Source organism: Nanorana parkeri, unplaced genomic scaffold, assembly GCF_000935625.1.
Source record: "Nanorana parkeri isolate BGI_ZX_2015 unplaced genomic scaffold, ASM93562v1 scaffold19, whole genome shotgun sequence".
In the NCBI taxonomy this organism is placed as follows: Eukaryota; Metazoa; Chordata; class Amphibia; order Anura; family Dicroglossidae; genus Nanorana; species Nanorana parkeri.
Window position 1 is genome coordinate 2,480,467 of NW_017306287.1, and position 22,245 is coordinate 2,502,711.

General features: G+C 47.0%; 1 protein-coding gene across 3 annotated transcripts in view; it reads right to left on the bottom strand.

Annotated features, from left to right (window-relative positions):
- The window catches only part of RAB11FIP3 (RAB11 family interacting protein 3), a 68,899-nt gene that overhangs the window by 41,005 nt on the left and 5,649 nt on the right, over window positions 1-22,245 (bottom strand). The window lies entirely within an intron of this gene.

Below are 22,245 nucleotides of genomic sequence, written 5' to 3' on the forward strand. Positions count from 1 at the left end.
TTCCTATCATCCCTTAGCACCATCTAGTGGCCATAATGCAGTATTTTCATTTGTTTTTATCCCGTTCTCACAAGTATTTCTGCTGAACGAATAAGCGTTTTTTTGTGTGTTATAAATACACCCTGAAGTATTTATTAGGGATGCAGCGATCTATGGGCCGCCGAAACATATCAGCCAAAAATGGCTGATATGCCCCAAATTCAGTTTTTTGGCCGAAATAGCAGTGCATACGTTCTTTCCCTCATCCCCGCAGGGCGCTGCTCTGTGTCCCAGCGGGGAGGAGAGAAACTGTCACAGGAGGCAGAGTATTGCGGGAGGAGAGCGATGTGAGCGGCCGGCGTCTCTCCTCCCTGTACTGCTCAGCCTCCCGTCACAGATCAGAGGAGAGCGATGTGTGGGCGGAGACAGCCAGCGCACCCGTAAAAAAATGTTGTGGGTTTTTTCGTTTTGCGTGTGTACATTTTTTTTTTTGTGAGCAATTTTTTTTTTTTACACTTAACTTTATTGTTATCACATAGGGTGCTAAGAAGTACCCTATGTGATAACAAATTTGTGACAGGTTCCCTTTATGGAGACATCAGGGGCATCTAAGACCCCTAATGTCACCTACGGACCACCCAGAGAAGCTAATGAAGCACAGATCTGCTTCATCAGCTTCTCTCCGGTTTCTGTACCGGAGAGTGACAGAGGAAGGCGGATGTGATGGTTTTTCGGTGCACCTCTAGCATTTATGTCTATTCCCTTCACTGCAGGATGTCGCCGAATGCTACAGGTTATACAGATGAGAGCAGGAGTTCCTATTGCATTATAAAACAGTGAGAACTACTCTTTTCAAAAAGAAAAATGGGCAGACGGGCCGTGCAGTGGTGGAAGGGATAAAACCCACATGAGCAATATAGTACAAAGTCCCCACTCTTATAGGCAGCAAAAATGATCCTCCTATTCCACTTCTAATATATCACAGAGGTCACTGTGTGCAAATATAGGTGGAAGCTGCACACCACGTAGCTCTTTACTGCGGGGACCCACTCTAAGCTATGAGAGGACTGACAAGGGAACATGTGTTACAGAATTCAATACAATGGTAGCAAATGCTCCCAGGAGACGACATGACTACTCATGTTGCACACATACTTGCACATGGCATGTATATGCAACAACCACAAGAATAAGTTCAATCAGCTGAAGGTATGTATAGTGCACTGCTGGAAGGGTAATTCTCAAAGCAGCATCCCAAAAAGAGAACCTGTCTAACCTAGAGTGCTTATACATTTAATGGAGTAATACATTTACCATTGTTGGCTCTCTTGGATCGGAGCTAGATTTGATAAGGGGGCACCCTGGCACTGCCACATACATTTGCAAATTAGTGTAGCAAAGACCTCTGTGTAGCCCAACTCCAGCCACAACTATTTTTCTCATTAGTTCTGGGCAGGTCGGTAAAGGGAGAAAACACCTAATGTCTATATGTGGAGATCTCCCTGTACCTCCCATTGGGACAGGAACTGATAGGAAAATCACTTCAGTGGCAACCACTTGAGAAAGGGTTAGCAACTCTGTCATGTTAATATTGCTGTCTGTGCCTCTCTGTCCGACTACAACCCCCTCTCGTCCTGCTACAGGAACAGGAATTGAGGTGAAATCTTACTAACTGGGCAATGGCCAGTGATATATATCTCAAGTCTATATAAAAAAAATGGCTAAAGCTGGGCTTTGAGTCAAAAACATATTGGACAGGTCCTCTTTGCTGCCTAGAATATCGGAGTACCGAAAAATGTTGTATAATACTGTTCTTGTTCAAACACTCACTGAAGGCTCCTCTGCAAAAATTCTTCCTTGCAACTTTCCCTCCCTCCCGCCTAGGAAAATGCACACTCTCTCGTCAGCCCCATTACAAGCTCCGCTACCAGTCCCTCCTTTCCTCTGTTCTTGCCAATTTTTTCCACCCCGCTGCTCTGCATATTAACCCTGAGCTGGCCGCAGAGCGCAGGAAGTCTTCCGCAGCAGCCCTGCACAGATGTAACCATGATGTCACTTCTGACACTCCGTGTAACCAGCCGGCACAGGCTCTCACCTTCCCACACACAGCCTGGCAGATCTGACATCACTCACAGGTAATAAGAACGGCATTTAAAGGGAACCTGTCGCAATGCAAACAAACAAACAAACCTTGTGTTGATGAAGTAGCCATACCCCAACAGCAGGGTTTGTAAAGATATTTGTTCTCACGATTAACAGAATCTCTGCCGCTATTATTTAAAGGGCAAAGCTACATCTCCCCTGCTCTTCGATAAGGTGCCATTTTCATTGCAAAGCACAATGCAGGATCGATAGTCCCACATTGTACAAGAGGATGGTGAGGGTCCTGCCAACAACCCAGAGCGTCAGAGAGAAGCAGAGAGAGCCAGGGCAAGGAATACATTTGGGGGGGGGACGGGACACTTGATGCAAGGGTAGTTTTGTAACAATTTCAAACATCGGTCTGAAAACCTACCCTTTATTTTTGCTAGAGATGCACCGATACCGATCGATTTTTCTGTATTTTTTTGGTACTTTCCAATACCGAGTTCCGGTGCTGTGTGCCCCGATTATCAGGAAGTCGGGTGCCGGATCATGACCCATCGCCCGGCTTTCCCGATTGCCTGTGAAGCCAGTGTTCTAGCGAAAGATCATCGGCTTCACTCGCTGATGCTGCCTGGCTTCCTGACCAATCGGGAAGCTGGGCGGCAAGTCATGACGTGCCGCACGGCTTCCTGATTGGCTAGGAAGCCGGCTACCCTTGTTGCTAGGCAGCCTGGATTCCTGATCAATCAGGAAGCCGGGGCGGCACATCATGAGCCGCCTCCCGGCTTGGCTAGAAAGCAGGCTTCACTTGTTGCTAGGCAGCGTAGCTTCCAGACATGATGCCCGGGTTCCCGATAGACTAGGAAGCCAGCTTCACTTGTGGATAGGAACCCTGGCGGCACGTCATGACCCCCCTCCCGGCTTCCTGATTGGTCAGGAAGCCAGGCTGCTTTGCAACAAGTGAAGCCTGCTTCTTAGCCAATCGGGAAACAGGGAGGTGGGTCATAACGTGCCGCCCGACTTCCTGATTGGTTAGGAAGCCAGGCTGGGAGGCGGGTCTAAACCCACCGCCAGCTTCCTGATTGGAAAGAAAGCCGGCTCTATGCTCCCTCGCACTGCCGGTCAGAGGGAGATCTCCCTCTGACCAGAAGTTCCGGTATCGGGCAAGGTATCGGAGCATTTAGGCGAGTATGAGTACTCGCCTAAATACTCAGTATCGACACTGATACCGATACCAGTATTGCTAATTTCTGCTGTGCGCTCACCTTTCTCTACCTCCACTCCAGCTGGTGGGCTGTCCCTCGGCACCCTCATGCCTACTGCAAGTCTATGGAACCTGCATTAGACATGATGACGTCAGGGGACCTAGAAGGGGAGAAGAGGCTGCGGGGCTGGTCTTGCAGCCCAGAGGGAGTGGGGATCAGGTAAGAAAATCAGCTTTTCCCTGTCCCCTACTGCAAGGTAAGTACTTCTGTTTGCCCGGAGACGGGCTTTAGTTGCCCCCTATGTGCAGCCCTTTGGTGATATTAGGAGCTGCACTTGAGGTTCTCTATATCAAGTAAGTTGACCACCATTGATCTACCTGCTAGCAATATTTTAATACACTTTAAGAAGGCTCTATTGCTCTTTCTAAATTCAGGAGCCAGTCTGTCCAACCCAGGAGCCAGCAGGGTTTTATTTCGGAGAAGCTCCTTTAACACGAGCTAGGGAAAACCTCAAAAGTTGGGCACCAGCCACCATTTTTAAGGAGCATTGGGAGTCCTCGTCTCTGGGATCTGTCCAGCCCTGCTGTACAACCATTATAATTCCCAATGCATGACATACAACAACAATACAACAGTAGGCTGCTGCGTGCACGTAGAATGTCAACAACTTCAAAGCTTAGGTTTTTTTCAGATGGTCAGTTGAACAGGTTTGACAATATTTCCAATTGTTACTGGTTTTAATGAGATAAGAGCCTGCGAGAGCTGCTGTCTCCTGCCTCCCGTGTTTACCAAAGCCAAGAACATAGATATTTATGTGCAAGCAGGCCACATGCCTGAGGGCGACCAAGCTGTATCTGCACGCCTGGCTACCCCTTGTTCATGGCCACATTATGCTTCCTCATTTAAAACTGGAAGTACCGCTAATGTTTATTCTGAAGCACTTAGCGCTTTATACTTCAGTATTATCATTTGGCTGTATTCTGCGGAATACTGGTTCATCCAACAAAATGGCTGCCACAGAAACAGAAGCAGACCTGTTGCCAGTAGCAACCAGATTCCATGCTTTTAATTCTCCTCAGTACACATTTGGTTACTATGGGTGAAAATCCTATGTCTGCTTGCTCCCGTTTTTTAGAAATGTCCTCCCTGTGTGAGGCAGCAGGCTCATCTGAAAATAAGGCCATGACTGAAGTTAATATAGGCTTTTCATGAGACAAGATAATGGCGGAATGAGAGTCAGATGCGCTGTTCTCACCGATGAGAATTGCAGTGCGCACAGATGAAATAACAGGGTTGACGGTAAAATAAGGACTTTTTGGAGGCACTGATGAGTCGAGCGGTTTGTCATTGACCTAGTACTGTCAGGGACGTGTTGCATTATAAAGATGGCCGCCCCTATCCGACACACTGCCGCAGCCTAGCAACAGTCAGAAAGACACTCTGCCGGGAAAACGGAGAGATCTAAGTGCCTCCTGTGTAAAAAAAATAAATCAGCGTGCCTTCGCTGTTACAGCAGTGCGTCGTGTCTTAATACATCCGAACCGTGGTAACCCTGTTTCTGGCTTAACGTCGTCAGCAAATCCTGTGTGCAACGCAATTGGCGCTGTGAAAAAAAAGGTGAAATCTTATAAAAAGGCTAAAACACATTGGGGAGTATTTACACAGCGAGCGGAGGTTGTCTGCCTGGCGACGGCGGCTCAAGACAAGCAAAGGCTGTGCGTTCTCAGTTTTTATAGGTGCTATTTTTACCTCACGTTTGCAGGTTTTTTGTTACTATTTTGGGCTCGATGATGCACCAAATTCCTGAAAAACAAGCGCTATCCCTGCCGCGATCATCGCTGAACGTCACATGTAAACTGCCATTAAATGTAATAAACTGTCAGAAAGCAAAGAGCTGTAACTGATAGGGTTACAAAACAAGGGTTACTTTGAACAACTACTTCAGATTCTTTCTGCTCCAGTTTTGATAAGCAGAAAGAATAGGGGACTGGTATGAGTTATAAGGGGGACCCCATGTGAAAGCCCAAAAAGTGTGACTTTACATCACAGTCCCCACTTCAAATTAGGAGACCCCCTTCACATTATGAGCCCTTTCCTTTCACATTAAAGTTCCCCCCCTTACACTACAACACCCCTCTTCATACCAGAACCCTTTCCTATTACATCAGAGTACCCCCCTTTCACAACAGAACCCCCTCCTTATACATCCGACTCTCCCCTTCACACCAGAACCTCCTCCTTTTACATCAGAGTCCCCCTTCACACCAGAACCCCCTCCTTATACATCCGAGTCCCCCCCCCCTTCACACCAGAACCCCCTCCTATTACTTCAGAGTCCCCCTTCTTTTACATCAGAGTCCTCCCCTCACACCAGAACCCCCTCCACACCAGAATCGCATCCTTATACATCAGAGTCCCCTCTTCACACCACAACCCCATCCTTATACATAAGAGCCCCCCTTCACATCAGAATCCCCTCCTCTTACATCAGAGTCCCCCTCCTTTTAGATCAGAAGCCCCCTTTCACATTATATGATGTACGCAAATCATATTGTACCGGGACTCATGCAATGCCCTAAACGCAGAGGGGGGAAAATTGTTGCCACTACTCTCCCTTCCCTAATTTTATTAGATAAAGTTCCCAGTTTTGCATGCTACACCTTTAACATGGGGATACCAGTCTTATACACCAGGTCTCCTTGGCAGGCTTAATTTTCAACTGCTCCTGTATCACTGACAGTGCTGGAGGTCAGAGATATTGTGGGGGTTTTTCAGCTTTTTGCAAGGCTGAACCTGGCAGCAGGCTAAAGCAAACCCCACACCTACATTTTGTTATATCATACAGTGAAATGGCTTTAGCAGTCTGATGCCAATATTCAAACACAAAAACATTTTGTAAGTCAATGGGACAAAACCAATATCGTTACCTTCATAAGATATTTAATTCCCCCCTTTACGAGTCCAGCAGTATTATCACATGCATAAGGTGTTCATATCGCCCAACTGACCCATCGTGTATGGTCATCACTGCTATGTAATGGGCTCAGCAATTTGTGGGCTACACCATTGCCAACATTTAAATTTGCACGCAAATTGCTGTCCAATTTCCCCCCAAAAAATATATATATATGAAAAGAAAAGAATATCTCCAGTTTGCATATTTAATTGCTGACCCCCCAACAGTTATATTTTCACTCTGCATGTTCCAGCACTGCTCTCCTGCAATCCTGCTGGCTGCTTCTCTCAAGTTCAAAGACGCCCGGCATTATTTAAGGGCTGGAGTCATAACATTGGCGCAGTTCTCAGTGGTGTTTCCCAACTAGGGTACCGTGGCCTTCTGGCTTTGTCAGCCAAATTTTTGCTAAGGTCAGGTTCACACCATTTTCTGGACCAGATCTGGAACGCAGTGCATTGCGTTTTGCCACGTACTGCGATTTTACCGCTTTCTTTTTTTTCCAGCTTAAAATGGGGTTTCATGTGCGTTCTAGTGTTTGTATGTGTTTGTGATGCGTTTCCATGCCTTCCAGACCAGACAAAATTAGACATTCAGTATTTTTCTAGTCTGGAATGGACTGCACTGGTGTGAACAGAGGCCAGAAATAGCATAGGGATACATTAGGATGCATTTTGGGTACGGAAACAATCTGGATGTGTTGTGAATGGGCCCTAAAAAGGGGGATCTGGGATGTGAAGGGGGAAACTACATGTCATCTTTTATTGCCTGGAGTAGTCGTCGTCCCCCCCCCCCTTTTAAATCTATACGAGCATCCTGACAAGGATAAGGGTTTGGCATTGATCTTGGGGGGGCAGGGAGACCACGCATTTTATTTTTTTCATGTTCACATTTTAGATGGGGGCACCTCCAGATTTTGCATATTTTTAAAAGGTTCCATGACGGAAAAAAGGTTGAGAAATGCTGCTCTACGGCATTGAAAATTGTCCATTGCCAGCCCTAAAGGAAAGGAGGAAGGCCCCCCAGGACACTAGGTAACCCTCCAGAAGACCATGTTGTCCATCACAGTTACATAGTATTTGAGGTTGAATAAAGACATAAGTCCATCAAGTCCAACCTATTGCGTGTATGCATTTATGTTTGAGCAGGTGTGTGCGAGTCCATGTGCGATTTTGCTCTTAAGAGTACTTGTACCCCTTTATGTTATGGTCTCCAAGGAACTCGTCCAGGAGTTTCTTGAATGATTCCACACTCTTAGCTGAAATCACTTCCTGCGGCAGAGTTCCAGACCCTAGCCGCTCTAACTGTGAAGAACCCCCTGCGCCCCGTGTGTAGAAATTTTTTTTCTACCAATTTGTGGTGGTGCCTTTGTTACGGAGCTAACCGTTGTCCAGGAGACAAAAAGATGTCCACCACAGTTGTCCAGGAGACAAAAAGATGTCCACCACAGTTGTCCAGGAGACAAAAAGATGTCCACCACAGTTGTCCAGGAGACAAAAAGGTGTCCATCACAGTTATCCAGGAGACAAAAAGATGTCCACCACAGATGTCCAGGAGACAAAAAGATGTCCACCACAGTTGTCCAGGAGACAAAAAGATGTCCACCACAGTTGTCCAGGAGACAAAAAGATGTCCACCACAGTTGTCCAGGAGACAAAAAGATGTCCATCACAGTTGTCCAGGAGACAAAAGGTGTCCATGAGACCAAAAAAAAAGTTATGTATGCTGGGTGACGGAGTGACTGGGGTTACCTTTAAAGAACGGCGAGAGCATTGCAAAACCAAAAAGTCTGCCAAAGGTCCGTGTACAGACAAGGGAAAGAATCCAACCCTTCCTGAACAGATCCTGCTCTGCAAGTCTTCTAGCCATAACCCTGCCCAATGTATCTGGCATCAGTGAAAGGACCGCTCCTTCATTCCCACCAACTGAGCCTGTGCACCGGACTGGTTCTGCAGCATCCGAATCACGATCTAATTATAGCTATTTATCCGCCACTTGGGTGCACTCAAGACAAATTAAAACCAGTAAGCTGTGCACTGGCCCCGCCGTTGTTACAGCGCTTAATTACGTCCCGTATGATCCACGGTTGCCACGCGTAAATGCTTCTTCTGACTGCCGTGCCGGGATACACCTCCGTACGAGTACATTCCCTTTCAGTTTCAGAAAAATTCAAAACCAGATCCATTTCGTTTAAATTTTTTGACATCGACGACGATCATGTATTCATTTTATAACGGAACCGCTTCAAAATGAGTCATGTGACCAAAAATGGGAGGACACGTGTGGGAGGAAGAAGAGCTCAGTAGCTGCCCACACACACACACAAAATCATTCTCCTGGCGGTTTGACTATTTAGATTTTAGATCTTGGATGTGAAATGTGTAGCAGAGGAAGGCAACCTCGGCCCCCCTGCTGTTGGAGGACTACAAATCCCATGAGGCATTGCAAGACTGACAGCCACAGACATGACTCCCAGAGGCAGAGCCATGATGGGATTTGTAGTTTCAGTGGAATTATGGCGTGCCCGGAGTGCTGAGGATGCCTACCTCTTTATTCAAATAAACATTTAAAAAAAAGAACCAGCAAGTGACATGAAATCCAACATTAAGCCTCAATAAACACAACGGAAATATGTGTAAAACATAAAGATCAGTGTACAAATCAATACACTGCTGAGCTAAAAGTCACATGATCAGACAACTAGCGGGCTGCCTCGTGGTTAAAGTGACACCTACGGTGTAATAATACAACACAAAGATCAGTCTGCTGCTTCTCATGTCACTGTCCAGTCACAGGCCGGGTAAAGGACAAGACCTGTAGGCCTCATTCACACTGCTGCGCGTATACACGTGTACATACGTATTGTACCATATGTAATATATGCCACTAAATGGCTCCATACACACAGCCGCGTATGGAGCCGTATAGTTGCGCAGCGTATATATGCGCAAAAACAGAATGGAACAGAGATGTGTCCGGGCAGCGTATTTACGCGCACATACGCGTGTTTACCCGCACATACACGTATGTACGCGCACACATGCGTACAGCACATTAAATTCCATTACGAGTGATGCATTCTGGGATTGCATATAGTGCCCGCATATACGCGCATAGACGCTCGTATATACGCAATATACAATTTTGCTTGCGTTGTGTGTGAATGAGGCCGTAAGTATTCCTGAACTGTAGAAAACATACAGCCGGGTCTCCTGCCTTGCCATTCAGCTGCCGGTTTCTATTGATCCTGCACACGTCGCCTCTTAAAACAGGTGCAGCTTATAGGTAATTTCCCTGCTGCATCCGACCCCTCCTCTCATTGCTCTATGATTGGGCATAGCGGCCGCCTGTCAGCGGGATCAGACTGCCAGTTATAATTGTCTCCATACCCGTTATGGAAGGGTGAAGCTGGAGAACAGAAAGGTGCGTTGCCCGTGGCAACCCAATTCATTTTGTAGTCATATTGCTCATATGATATACTTCAGCTATCACACGGAGAGAAGCGTCAGGCCTAATCACACAGATTACCGCGGATGTTTAATCAGGACTAGCTGTGCGAAACGCAATGTTGATGCCAATGAAATCCATCCGTGCTTATTAATGACACTCCCGACCGCGGCGGCCAGCTAAGAGGCTGGAAGATGCTCCCGTGCAATCCCTTACATTGGTGCCGTAATCCCAGCTTTCACCCCTACCCAATTAATCGAGCACTTGCTGATCCAGCGCTCTCGCATAGAAAACAGGAATAGCGCTATTTTTATCCAGAAGTGAAGGATACGAGGAAATGTCATAAAAGCGTAAGATCAAAAAAAATCTATACAATGTAATGCCGCGGTGTATTCCCTAAAAAATGTAATAATGTGAACAGGACGAGAGCGCCACAAATCTAATGTGAGCCCAGAAAATCTCCATTATGCTTGACGAGAGGTCAGAAGAGAAAGCCAACGCATTTCAGGGGCTCAGTACATCATCAGGGCTCGTAGGTTAGCAGTAAATGAGAATGCTGCAAAACAAATTGCAAATAAAAGGGTAGGAAGTGCGCTCATGTCGTCGGACTGTCTTTTTTTTTTTTTGCAATTTGTTATTCAGTATTTTAAATTTACTGCCAGTATCTCAATCCTGATGAATTACGGAGTATTGAGCCCCCGAAATGTGTTGTCTTTTCCTGCTGACCTCTCGTCATGTACAATAAAAGGTTTATTGGGCAAACATTAGATCCTTAATGATTACTCCAGAGACCCCCAATGATACCCCGGCTGACAGAGCTGCCTGCAAAAATTTGGAGTTAAAGCCCCTTCTCCTTCCTATTTCTGGAAGCAGCTCTCCACCAACACGGCTAGCTATTACAAATATTGAAAGCAGAACTTAAAGTGAATGAAATCCCCAACAATGGACTTCTCCTATTTGCTCCCTTTTAGTCTGCTAAATATACAACAAAAGCTATCAGTTTTGTAAGCGTAAAAAGTACCTGATGGTCCGACCAGAAACAGTACTGAGCACAAGGAGGGCTGAAGGAGGCGAGAGAGAGGGGGAAAGAGGACATGAGAAGGGCTTGTGGATAGGAGGAGTTAGAGAGGAGGAGGAGTTATGGAGATGGAGTTTGGAGGAAATGGGGAGGGCTTATAGAAATGAAGAGGGGTTATGGAGATGAGGAAGGGCTATGAAGGTGAAGAGGGGTTATGGAAAGGAGGAGGAGTTAGAGAGGAGGAGGAGTTATGGAGATGGAGTTGGGAGGAAATGGGGAAGGTTTATGGAGATGAGGAAGGGCTATGGAGGTGAAGAGGGGGGGGAGGGAGAAGAGAAGGGCTTATGGAAAGGAGGAGGAGTTAGAGAGGAGGGGTTATGGAGTTGGGAGGGAATGGGGAGGGGTTATGGAGAAGAGAAGGGCTTGTGGAAAGGAGGAGTTAGAGAGGAGGAGGGGTTATGGAGATGGAGTTGGGAGGGAATGGGGAGGGGTTATGGAGAAGAGAAGGGCTTGTGGAAAGGAGGAGTTAGAGAGGAGGAGGGGTTATGGAGATGGAGTTGGGAGGGAATGGGGAGGGGCTATGGAGAAGAGAAGGGCTTGTGGAAAGGAGGAGTTAGAGAGGAGGGGTTATGGAGTTGGGAGGGAATGGGGAGGGGTTATGGAGAAGAGAAGGGGTTATTTAAAAAAGGAGGGGGGGGGGAGGAGGGGTGATGAGAAGGAGGAGATAAGGAGAGGTCTGTGTTTATTGTAATGCAACACAAATGAAGTAGCTAGTGGCTATCAAAATTGTTCTCTGTACAAATCAATGGCCGGTCCCATCACTAATCGCATGCCAGCGCAGCCTCTGACCGACCCTGGGCGCAGACATTTTGCATCCAGGCACGGCGTTCCTGTGGAGTTTCTGGCTGCACACAAAGAAGTCCCTTCTAAAACCCAAAGTAGAAAGAATAGGTTACCAGCACTCAAAATGATTTCAAATAGATAAGTCCTTATTATTGGACATACGTGTCACAATAGTCAAATAGCCAGACTATTAGGCTATTTGACTATTGTGACATGTATGTCCAATAAAAAGGACTTATCTATTTGAAATCATTTTGAGTGCTGGTAACCTATTCTTTCTACTTTGTGCATTACACGGTGCCATCCGTGGGAGTTAATGCAAGCACCTCATCTCTACTGGCCGGGACTGCTGAAAGGTGTGCGGAGAGCACCCTCACCAATTACAACTCCATCTAAAACCCAGTTATTGCAGCAGCCATGGCTCCAAATGCAGCTGCATTCAGAAGACGGCGTCTAGCAAACTATCCGCCCCCTGCGAATGGGGCCTAATGATTTTAAATATTTAGAGACCTGAAAGAATCCCTAAAAACATAACACAGCTCGGCATGCAAAAACTGGAAAGGTACATTATGCAATCATTGCACTGGTATTACAAAACATGCCGTCACTGTAGTTTTCCATTAGCAGGGACTTACTAAACGACAACAGGCAGCAAAGCGCACACAGGACAGATGTGCTCAGATGTACTACAAGTGACTGCTGTGCTTCTGCGGAGGTCACAGACAAGTGTCACGGCTCAGTGTGAGCTCTCCGATAACAAGGGACGGGTCACCAGAGCGGTGCCATTAACAGAACCCATCGCTATGCCATCGTGGTCACATGACCCGCTCCCTCCGGCATTGCAGCGCTGGATTGCATGACAAGCTGTGTGCACACAATAGCGTGGTAACCAAACTCTCTCCCGCTGGGCTCTCATTACTTCCCATAATCCTTCTGGGCGTTACAAGCACAACACTGATACTCGGCGGAAAAAGGTAGAGATTTAACCCAAGTCCCTCAAGATCAGAGCCGCAGATGGGACAATGCAGCTTTCGTGTAAACACCCAGCAGGTGCGCGCATTCGGCCGATTCCGCTCATTCCATAGAAACGGATCTCATTGCGTCATTCTGGCCACGCACCTTACAATCTAATTCATGAGTGTTGATTATAAGCAGCTTTTATGCAATTTGATTTTGTCACTTTGCAGATCTCCCTAGTTGGTCAGGGGAGCTGGCTCCTAACAAAATCCTGCTGGCTCCTGGATTGGACAGACTCGCTCCTGAATTCCAGATTAATTTGATATATGCATCATCAGAACAATCTAAATCACTGCTCGAATTTTGTCTGATTCATGCTAAATCGGATAAAATTCGAGTGGCCGGTGGCCATGCCAACACCACCCCCTGCTCCACAAATGTCAATGTTTCAATCTACTTTTGTCAAAGGAGCTGGACCAAAAATTCTAGGCCAAACGACACCTGTATCCAATCAGATATTCCAGGACCTACAGGTATACAATGGGAAAGGGGTATCCTGCCAGGAGATTCCAGGACCTACAGGTATACAATAGGAAAGGGGCATCCTGCCAGGATATTCCAGGACCTACAGGTATACAATGGGAAAGGGGCATCCTGCCAGGATATTCCAGGACCTACAGGTATACAATGGGAAAGGGGTATCCTGCCAGGAGATTCCAGGACCTACAGGTATACAATAGGAAAGGGGCATCCTGCCAGGATATTCCAGGACCTACAAGTATACAATGGGAAAGGGGCATCCTGCCAGGATATTCCAGGACCTACAGGCATGCAATGTGAAAGGGGCATCCTGCTAGGATATTCCAGGACCTACAGGTATACAATAGGAAAGGGGCATCCTGCCAGGATATTCCAGGACCTACGGGTATGCAATGGGAAAGGGGCATCCTTTCACAATTTTCTAGGACCTACAGGTATGCACTGCAAAATATTCCAGGACCTACAGGTATGCAATGGGAAAGACGCATCCAGCCAGGATATTCCAGGACCTACAGGTATGCAATGGGCTACCCTGCCAAAGTTATTACGAGACCTACACGGATGCAATTGTAAAAGGGGCATCCTGTCAGGATATTGTAGGACCTACAGACATGGAATGGGAAAGGGGCAGCTTTTTGTTAACACCTGAACAATGCCCTGCAATGTGCTGGGGGTGACAGAAGGCACGGGGGATATTTTGGAAAATGTGCAGAAAGGTGAACTAACCCTGACAGACTGAGTCATATTACACTGATGGTGCCATATTTATTTGTGTGTGTGTGTGTGTGTGTGTGTGTGTTAAGGGTCAATATACAATACACTAAATGCACTAAAGCTCATACACAAGAAATGTGCAGACACATGAATGCACGGCGCATAATACGGCCACATTCCATCACAGACTAAACAATGACATCACACACCCACTATAAATATAGAAAGCAGAACACTGACAGGAACAGGAAGTCCAGGACTATGAGCTGAAGAAAGCAGCTGACATTCCAGTATTTCACTGCTGGCACAGCCCTCCGTCTGAGTGCAAGGAGGAAACTTTAAGCCAAGAACAATATGTGTATTTCAGAAGAGTTGAGCGCTTTGTGCATGAGTCATTGTGACCAATTCACCTGTAAAGACAGAAAAACAACATAGACCTGCACTATTGTCTGCGCCAGACAGCAAAGCAGCAAAGAAAATGGTCACGCGGAACCATTCCCATCAACATATAGCGGATATACTGATGTCACAACAAAATACACCATTATGGTCATTTACTTCTTTACAACGAAGTGACATTTCAGAAACAAAGAGTGACGGCAGATAAAGAGCACGTGGTCCATCGAGTCTGCCCCCTTTTATTATGTTTCTGAAATATAGATCTAGGTTTGTCCCAAGCAGGTTTCCATTCACTTACCGATGACCAACGTATAACCTCTGCTGGAAGTCTGTTCTAAATCAGGCCAATGCGCCCTAAAAAATACAGCTCCCGAGTGATAAGGTTTTCTCTAGATGTCCATAGAGCCGCCTCCTAGAAAAATCCTGCCGACTCCTGGATTGGACAGACTGGAGCCTGAATTCCATATTAATATGTGTACCCCTGTTCTAAATGAGGTCAAATTAGAGAACTATACAGGGGAATCAGGTCCTCCTACCTGCTGGGGATCCCTCTAGTTATAGCTAAAGATCTCATTAGGGGAATCAGGACCTCCTTCCAGCGATCCCTCTGATTATAACTAAAGATCTATCCCAGGGGTGCCCATTAGGTAGATCGTGATCCACCAGTAGCTCTCAAAGCAGATGCTGGTAGATCAGGAAGGGTGTGAATGGCGGCCCCTTTATTCCATTTTGGTATATTTATTTAGCTGTGCACACATGATTACCTATTAGCCTGAGTCTGCTGAGCCAAGCGCCCTGACACCTTTCTGGTGGATACTGGGTGGTTGAAGTGCTAACATCAAAGAATATTAGTTTACACAGCCTGCTGCACTACACTGTTTGCAAAATACAGCAAGGTGAGCCAGGAGAGAGAGCGGGGAGGGACAGCCAGGAGGATGAGCAAGGAGAGACAGCCAGGAGGATGAGCCAGGAGAGACAGCCAGGAGAGACAGCCAGGAGGATGAGCCAGGAGGATGAGCCAGGAGGATGAGCCAGGAGAGACAGCCAGGAGGATGAGCCAGGAGGATGAGCAAGGAGAGACAGCCAGGAGGATGAGCCAGGAGGATGAGCAAGGAGGATGAGCAAGGAGAGAGCCAGGAGGATGAGCCAGGAGGATGAGCAAGGAGGATGAGCTAGGAGGATGAGCAAGGAGAGACAGCCAGGAGGATGAGCCAGGAGGATGAGCAAGGAGAGACAGCCAGGAGGATGAGCCAGGAGGATGAGCCAGGAGAGAAAGGCAGGAGGATGAGCAAGGAGAGACAGCCAGGAGGATGAGCAAGGAGAGACAGCGAGGGAGGTTTTTTTTCCTTGGTAGATCTCATGTAGCTCGCCTTTTGAAAAGTAGATCTTAAAAGGAGAACTATGGGGTCAGTGTTTTTCCCCATAGTTCTCCTTAGGGTAATTGGAGGACAAAAACTAGCGTCCTCCCGTCACCCTAAGCTCAGTATACTGCGAGCAGTAGCAGAGACGCCGCAGCTGAAGCGGATCCCGACAATTATGTCTGGATCCGCCCAGCTGCGTGAGTGACAGCTGGCTCTGCCTATCTAGAGGCAGAGCCAGCTGTATCCGCCCCCTCCCCCGTCCATTCCGCCAGTCAGCACTGGAGGATCGGAGCGGGGGGAATCCAGCCACTCCCCTGTCATGGCAGAGAGCCGTGACAGGATCGAGAAGTGAGTGAACGCCGGTATGTGTTCGCTCACTTCCCGATCTACTGAGCCGACCTGTGACAGTCTCATTGTCACAGGTCGGCTAGAACTATGAGGTGAGTGAAAAGCGCTCACCTCATAGTTCTCCTATAACACAAAAATTGTGGGCACCCCTAAACTATGGAGATGAATCAGGACTTCCTTCCTCCTGCTGGTGATCCCTCTAGTGATAACTACAGATCTATGGAGATGAATCAGGACTTCCTTCCTGCTGCTGGTGATCCCTCTAGTGATAACTAAAGATCTATATAGAGGAATCAGGACTTCCTTCCTGCTGCTGGTGATCCCTCTAGTGATAACTAAAGATCTATATAGAGGAATCAGGACTTCCTTCCCGCTGTTGGTGATCCCTCTAGTGATAACTAAAGATCTATATAGAGGAATCAGGACCTCCTTCCTGCTGCTGGTGATCCCTCTAGTGATAACTAAAGATCTATATAGAGGAATCAGGACCTCCTTCCTCCTGCTGGCGATCCCTCTAGTCATAACTAAAGATCTATATAGAGGAATCAGGACCTCCTTCCTCCTGCTGGCGATCCCGTTAGTCATAACTAAAGATCTTTATAGAGGAATCAGGACCTCCTTCCTCCTGCTGGAGATGCCTCTTATTATAACTAAAGATCTATATAGAGGAATCAGGACCTCCTTCCTCCTGCTGGCGATCCCTCTTATTATAACTAAAGATCTATGGAGGTGAATCAGGACCTCCTTCCTCCTGCTGGCGATCCCGCTAGTGATAACTAAAGATCTATATAGAGGAATCAGGACCTCCTTCCTCCTGCTGGCGATCCCTCTTATTATAACTAAAGATCTATATAGAGGAATCAGGATCTCCTTCCTCCTGCTGGCGATCCCTCTTATTATAACTAAAGATCTATGGAGGTGAATCAGGACCTCCTTCCTCCTGCTGGCGATCCCTCTTATTATAACTAAAGATCTATGGAGGTGAATCAGGACCTCCTTCCTCCTGCTGGAGACCTGAAATAGGAACCCCCAAATATTTTTTTTTTTCTTCTGCAGTTCTGGCCAATACTTTACCCCAAATATTTTACCCTATCACCCTTCATAGACAGGTGGTTGAAACCTCCTGCGTCATCTCTTGTCAAATGAGCAGGTGGAAAGTGATCCAACCTGCTCATTTGACAAGGTATCATCACGACTCTGCCCAATGGGCGAGTAGGTGGCCCCAGGCAGCAAAGCTAAACCTGATTTTTCTGGATGTGGAGTGTCACCACAGCGTGGGAAATCACAAAAGTGGCTGAGCAATAAAGTGACAGAGAATACATACATGCACGCATCTCAAATGTGTATGTAGTGATTTTGAAGTTCCACTTAAATACCAGCTATTCTGATCATTTCAAGAATGGTTCATATATTCCCCCCAAGCATGCTAAAAACCTGTCTGTATACATCAGCGCATGCAAATTAGGCAATTTATATTTAATGGCCAAGAAGGGAATCTCTGGCTACTAGGGGGCATCTAAGCTACTGCATTGTATCAGGACTACAAGTCCTATCATCCACATACAGTGAGCTTGGCATGCTTGTAACCCTCAGATTGTACATGCCAACGCCGTTCTCCCAGGGGAAATACACCCTCTTCCTAGTTGAAGGAAAACAGAACCTATAATTAGCTGATCTTCACACTGCTCTGTAGCCTGCAGACTCCATGCGCTCCCTGAATGTTCACATCTCTCAAGGCGTCGTTTTACTTTCCTATTATATAAAGCATTTCATTCCCAGAATCCATCACGAAACGTCACTACCGCTCTCTGGATATATACGGATGAAATGCTTGTTTACAGAGTATTTGGAATGACAACTGCGGTATAAAACTAAGGCCCCATTCACACCTGACCGTTTTGTAGCGCGTCCTACGCTCGATGAACGCTCTACAAAACGGTCAGAAAAATAAATAGCATTGTAGTCAATGGTATCGTTCCCACCTGTCCGTATTTCCGCCCGTCCCTACCGCCCTACAAAACGGCCCACGCATGAAAAGGTCCCGGAGCGTTTTTTGCTGCGTATTGGTCCGTTTTGTAGGGCGTTTTCCATTTGTATACTGCCAAGTAGCCTTTGGAATCGCGCGACTTTTTTACCGCGAATCGCGGTAAAAAAAACCCGCGTGACGGTCGCGCGACAGACGTGCATATTACAATACGCATAGGTGTGAATGGGGCCTAACACTACCGCAGATGTTAGGGAAGGGGGGGGGAGAAGGAGCAGGTATGAGCCAACCACTTCCAGGCCTTAAAAAACCTAAACCCGGTCACCAACTTCATAAAAGCTGCAGATAAAAGCTCAGAAAAAAAACAAGTATTATAAATGTTTGCCTGTAGTGTATTTTCCTTTTCACAGCAAAAGCCATAGCCCCAACTTCTTCTCGGAATGCCAAGTTACTGTCTGTGCAGAATATCACCAGCTATAGAGGACTACAAATCCTAGCAATACACCATACAGCAATGCAGAATACCATCAGCTATAAATGACTACAAATCCCAGCAATACATTATATAGCAATGCAGAATACCCCACCAGCTATAGAGGACTACAAATCCCAGCAATACATTACACAGAAATGCAGAATACCGCCAGCTATAGAGGACTAAAAATCCCAGCAATACATTATACAGTAATGCAGAATACCGCCAGCTATAGAGGACTACAAATCCCAGCAATACATAACACAGCAATGCAGAATAATATGTTGCTACATTACTCTATGTTGCTGACCTGGGCTGTGCGGCATCTGGCCTGGGCTGCGCGTGGGTCTCAGAGCTGCACGCAGTATCGCACGGTATCTCACCGGGGCCGCCTGGTCTTGCTAGGTTTGCATGCAGGTTTCAACATGGCTGTGTGAGTGGGTGCTGGTCTCACCAGAGCTGTATTGGCGGGCGGGTCTCCTCAGGACTGTGCGGGCGGCGGGAAGGAGGAAGAGCTGCTCGGCCGGCCGGTGCTGTAAACAGGCGTCGCAAAGTCTCCAGCAATTGTGGGACCTTACGGCAGCCACTTGTGTTTAAAAATGTAAAGGGGTGGTATCGGCGTTTAGTTTCGGGGCATTTTCACGAATATACCAGTATCGTCACCAATAGAGATACTGGTATCAGTGCATCCCTAGCTCAAACGTTTCCATAGGATGCTGCAGAACACACCGGCTCTATACAAGAAGAGGCGTTTTCAGTGGGGGTCAGAGCGGGCGGACAATCCGCCTTTGTTTTACAGTAAAGCCCTTTACAAACAGGATCGGCGGGCCGTTCTTTGTGAAGTGACCAGAGACTGTTTAGAACACATTTGTCCTCCATGTACAACGTTCATCTATCCAAAAGGTGGAAAGCAGAAAATGACAGCGGCCCAGAATTCAACCCAACCAATCCGCACGGGTTCTACTTTTTACTTGTTTCATTGCCTGGGACTTATGGAATGAGTAACAAGTTCAGGCACCATTGTGACTTTTGCATGGACAACCCCAAGTAATCCTGTGACCTTGAGGCCCCGTGCAGACCTACGCGATCCGGGATTGCAGGCCGCGATTGCGGCCCCATTGATTTCAATGGGGTGACCTCCGCGCGGCAATCGCAGAAAAAAGGTACATGTATCTTTTTTCGCGACACACGACTCGCGGCTGTTTTGGACGTGTTCAGGAGCACGGGTGGACACATGGCGGGAAACCGTGCGATCCGCCAATCGCGACTGGGGTGCCATTAGAAAATAATGCCACCCGCAGCGCGATCGTTGCACACCTTGGCGACTCCTGACCGTGCGGAATCGTGCAAAGGGGCAGTTGAGGGCCGGTGCACACCTAGGCAATTCTATCGCGGTTTGATATTCGCATTGAAGTCAATGGAGGCTGTTAACACCGTCTTTTGTTAACAAAATCGTCTGTCGCGCGAAAAAGGTGCAGGCGCTATTTTCAGGCGATTGTCGTGCGGTTTGGTCCCTGTGACCACGTAACCCTATCGGCTCTTTTTACTGCTTCTTTCTCTCACACTCCAGCCCTGCTGTACAGGAGCTACAAAAGGCTGGTACCAGGTCACATGCAGGTGTTTACACTGCTTGTGATTCAAATACATTCCATGGTATAGTAATGATTACAGAGCTGAATAATTTGTGTCTTTTACTGTATATCTGCCTGGAGTTTGTCTGCCTGGAGTTTGTCTTTAACAGTCCACAAAGACAGGAAGGGGACTTTTCGCTGCTTGTTGTCAGTAGGAATGCACCGATACGCGCCCAAATGCTGCCATACTTACCACCCGATATTGGAACTTCTGGTTAGAAGGAGATTTCCTCTGACCGGCAGTGCCGTGAGGGAACATGAAGCCAGCTTCCCGGCCAATCAGGAAACCAGGCAATGACCCGCCTCCCTGATTGGCCGGGAAGCTGGTTCAATGCTGATTGGTTGGGAAGCTGGCTTATCAGCATTGAGCCGGCCAAACAGCACAGAGCCAGCTACTGGCCAATCAGGAAGCCGGGCGGCGGGTAATGGCCCGCCTCCCTGATTGGGCAGGAAGCTGACTAGATGCTGATTGGCTGGGAAGCCGGCTTCCCGGCCAATCAGCATGGAGCCAGCTTCCCGGGCAATCAAGAAGTCGGGCGACGGGTAATGACGCAGTGGATGTATGAACACAGAAACATACATTTTGTTAGCTGTCCTCTTCCTATCATAATCGATATTGGCTAACTCTGTGCTGTGCAAGCAATGTGAATATATCCCCCCACCCCTTCCCTGGACAGTGTATTGTGTGTAAAGGCAGAGCTGGTGTTTACTGATCATGTTACAATGGGTGACAGGGAGGGGCGCAGCTGATTACAGTCTAACACCTTGGTGGCTGACAAAGGAGAAAATCTTGAGGCTTCAGGCCTAATAAAACTTTCATATGAAATGAGTCATGTAACTGTACACAACATATACATCATCACTGCACCTCTTCATTACCACAATGAATGCTAATCACTTACAAAGGTGGAAATGGACTTTAAAAGGTGTAAAACAGACAATGCCAGAAGATTATCTGAGAAAAAAAACTATTCCAGTGCCAATGAACAATGATCCCGGACTACAAGTACATTCATTGTTAGGCAAACCACCAACCTAAAGGCTTCGGTCTCTTGTCTACGGGTTGCCCAATATGTGTGGATAAGTATAGAGATCCTTCCCCAACCCAAACTGGAGGCCGATGAATTTGGATTTGCCAAGCTGTCAGAAATCCCAAGCTTCAGCAAATCTCTCACATTCCGTATGCTGAAATGTGAAATGATTTACATATTAATCTTCTGCTGGGAAAAGCTGCCCAGATTTCCGCCATCCACTGCAAACTAATTATTATTTGGAAAGCGTTGATAATGGATTACCGCGCTGGATAATGGCTGGTCGGCGGTCACACGAGACTATTCCTGTGAGCCCGGAGGAGGAAGGCGTACTGTGATATCACCACAATCACACAGAACTATGAAAGAAGGAGCAGAGGATGACATTTGTATGTCGTACCCAAAACAGTCTCATCTACCAGCTGGATATCAATGCATACAGGAGGTGTCAGGTACATGGATCCCGGCAGCTGCGACTACAACCATCTCCTCCAAAATCTCTAGTACTCCATCATACCAATCCTACCATCAGGATACAACGCTGCTTAAGGCAGGGCCCGACAAATCCCAGGCGCCAGGTCGCCAATACAACCAGAAACGGCGTCCTGGCGCTTGGGCATTTGTCAGCCCGTAACACTGTACATCCGTTTCTGCCGCCGCCATAACTGTGCCCGTTCTCCCCGCTGCAGACTGTCAGAGGTTCCTCCTTACAGGCTGTTATCGGCTGCAGCGGTCTGTGTCAGGAGGGACAGACAGCCGATTACAGACTGTAAGGAGAAACCGCTGACAGTCCGAGTTTTCTTTTCCCTGCGCTGCACTTCTGCTGTCGGCCATGATCAGCAATAGCCAGCCTGCTATTGGCTCTTTTAAATTGCAGTAGCCAATAGCAGGCTGGCTATTGCACCCGCCCACTGCCTATCAATCAGCAGAGGAGGACCTAAAGGAGAACTTTCTCCCTCAAGTCCTTCCCCTGCTGGATGACAGCACGCAGTGGGCGGGTGCAATAGCCAGCCGGCTATTGGCTATTGCAATTTGAAATCGCCATAAGCAGGAAGGCTAATGCTACCAGCAATTAAGTTTAAAAAAAAAAAAAGAAGTTTAGAAAAATAAAGTTAAATAAACTAAAATTAAAAATACAAAAAAATTAAAAGTTTAAAACATTTTTTAAAAAAGTAAAAAATTCGAGAAAATTAAAAATGAAAACTAAAATTAAAAATACAAAAAAGTAAAAAAAAAAAATTCAAAATCCCCCCCAAAAATTAAAGTTCCCAGGGA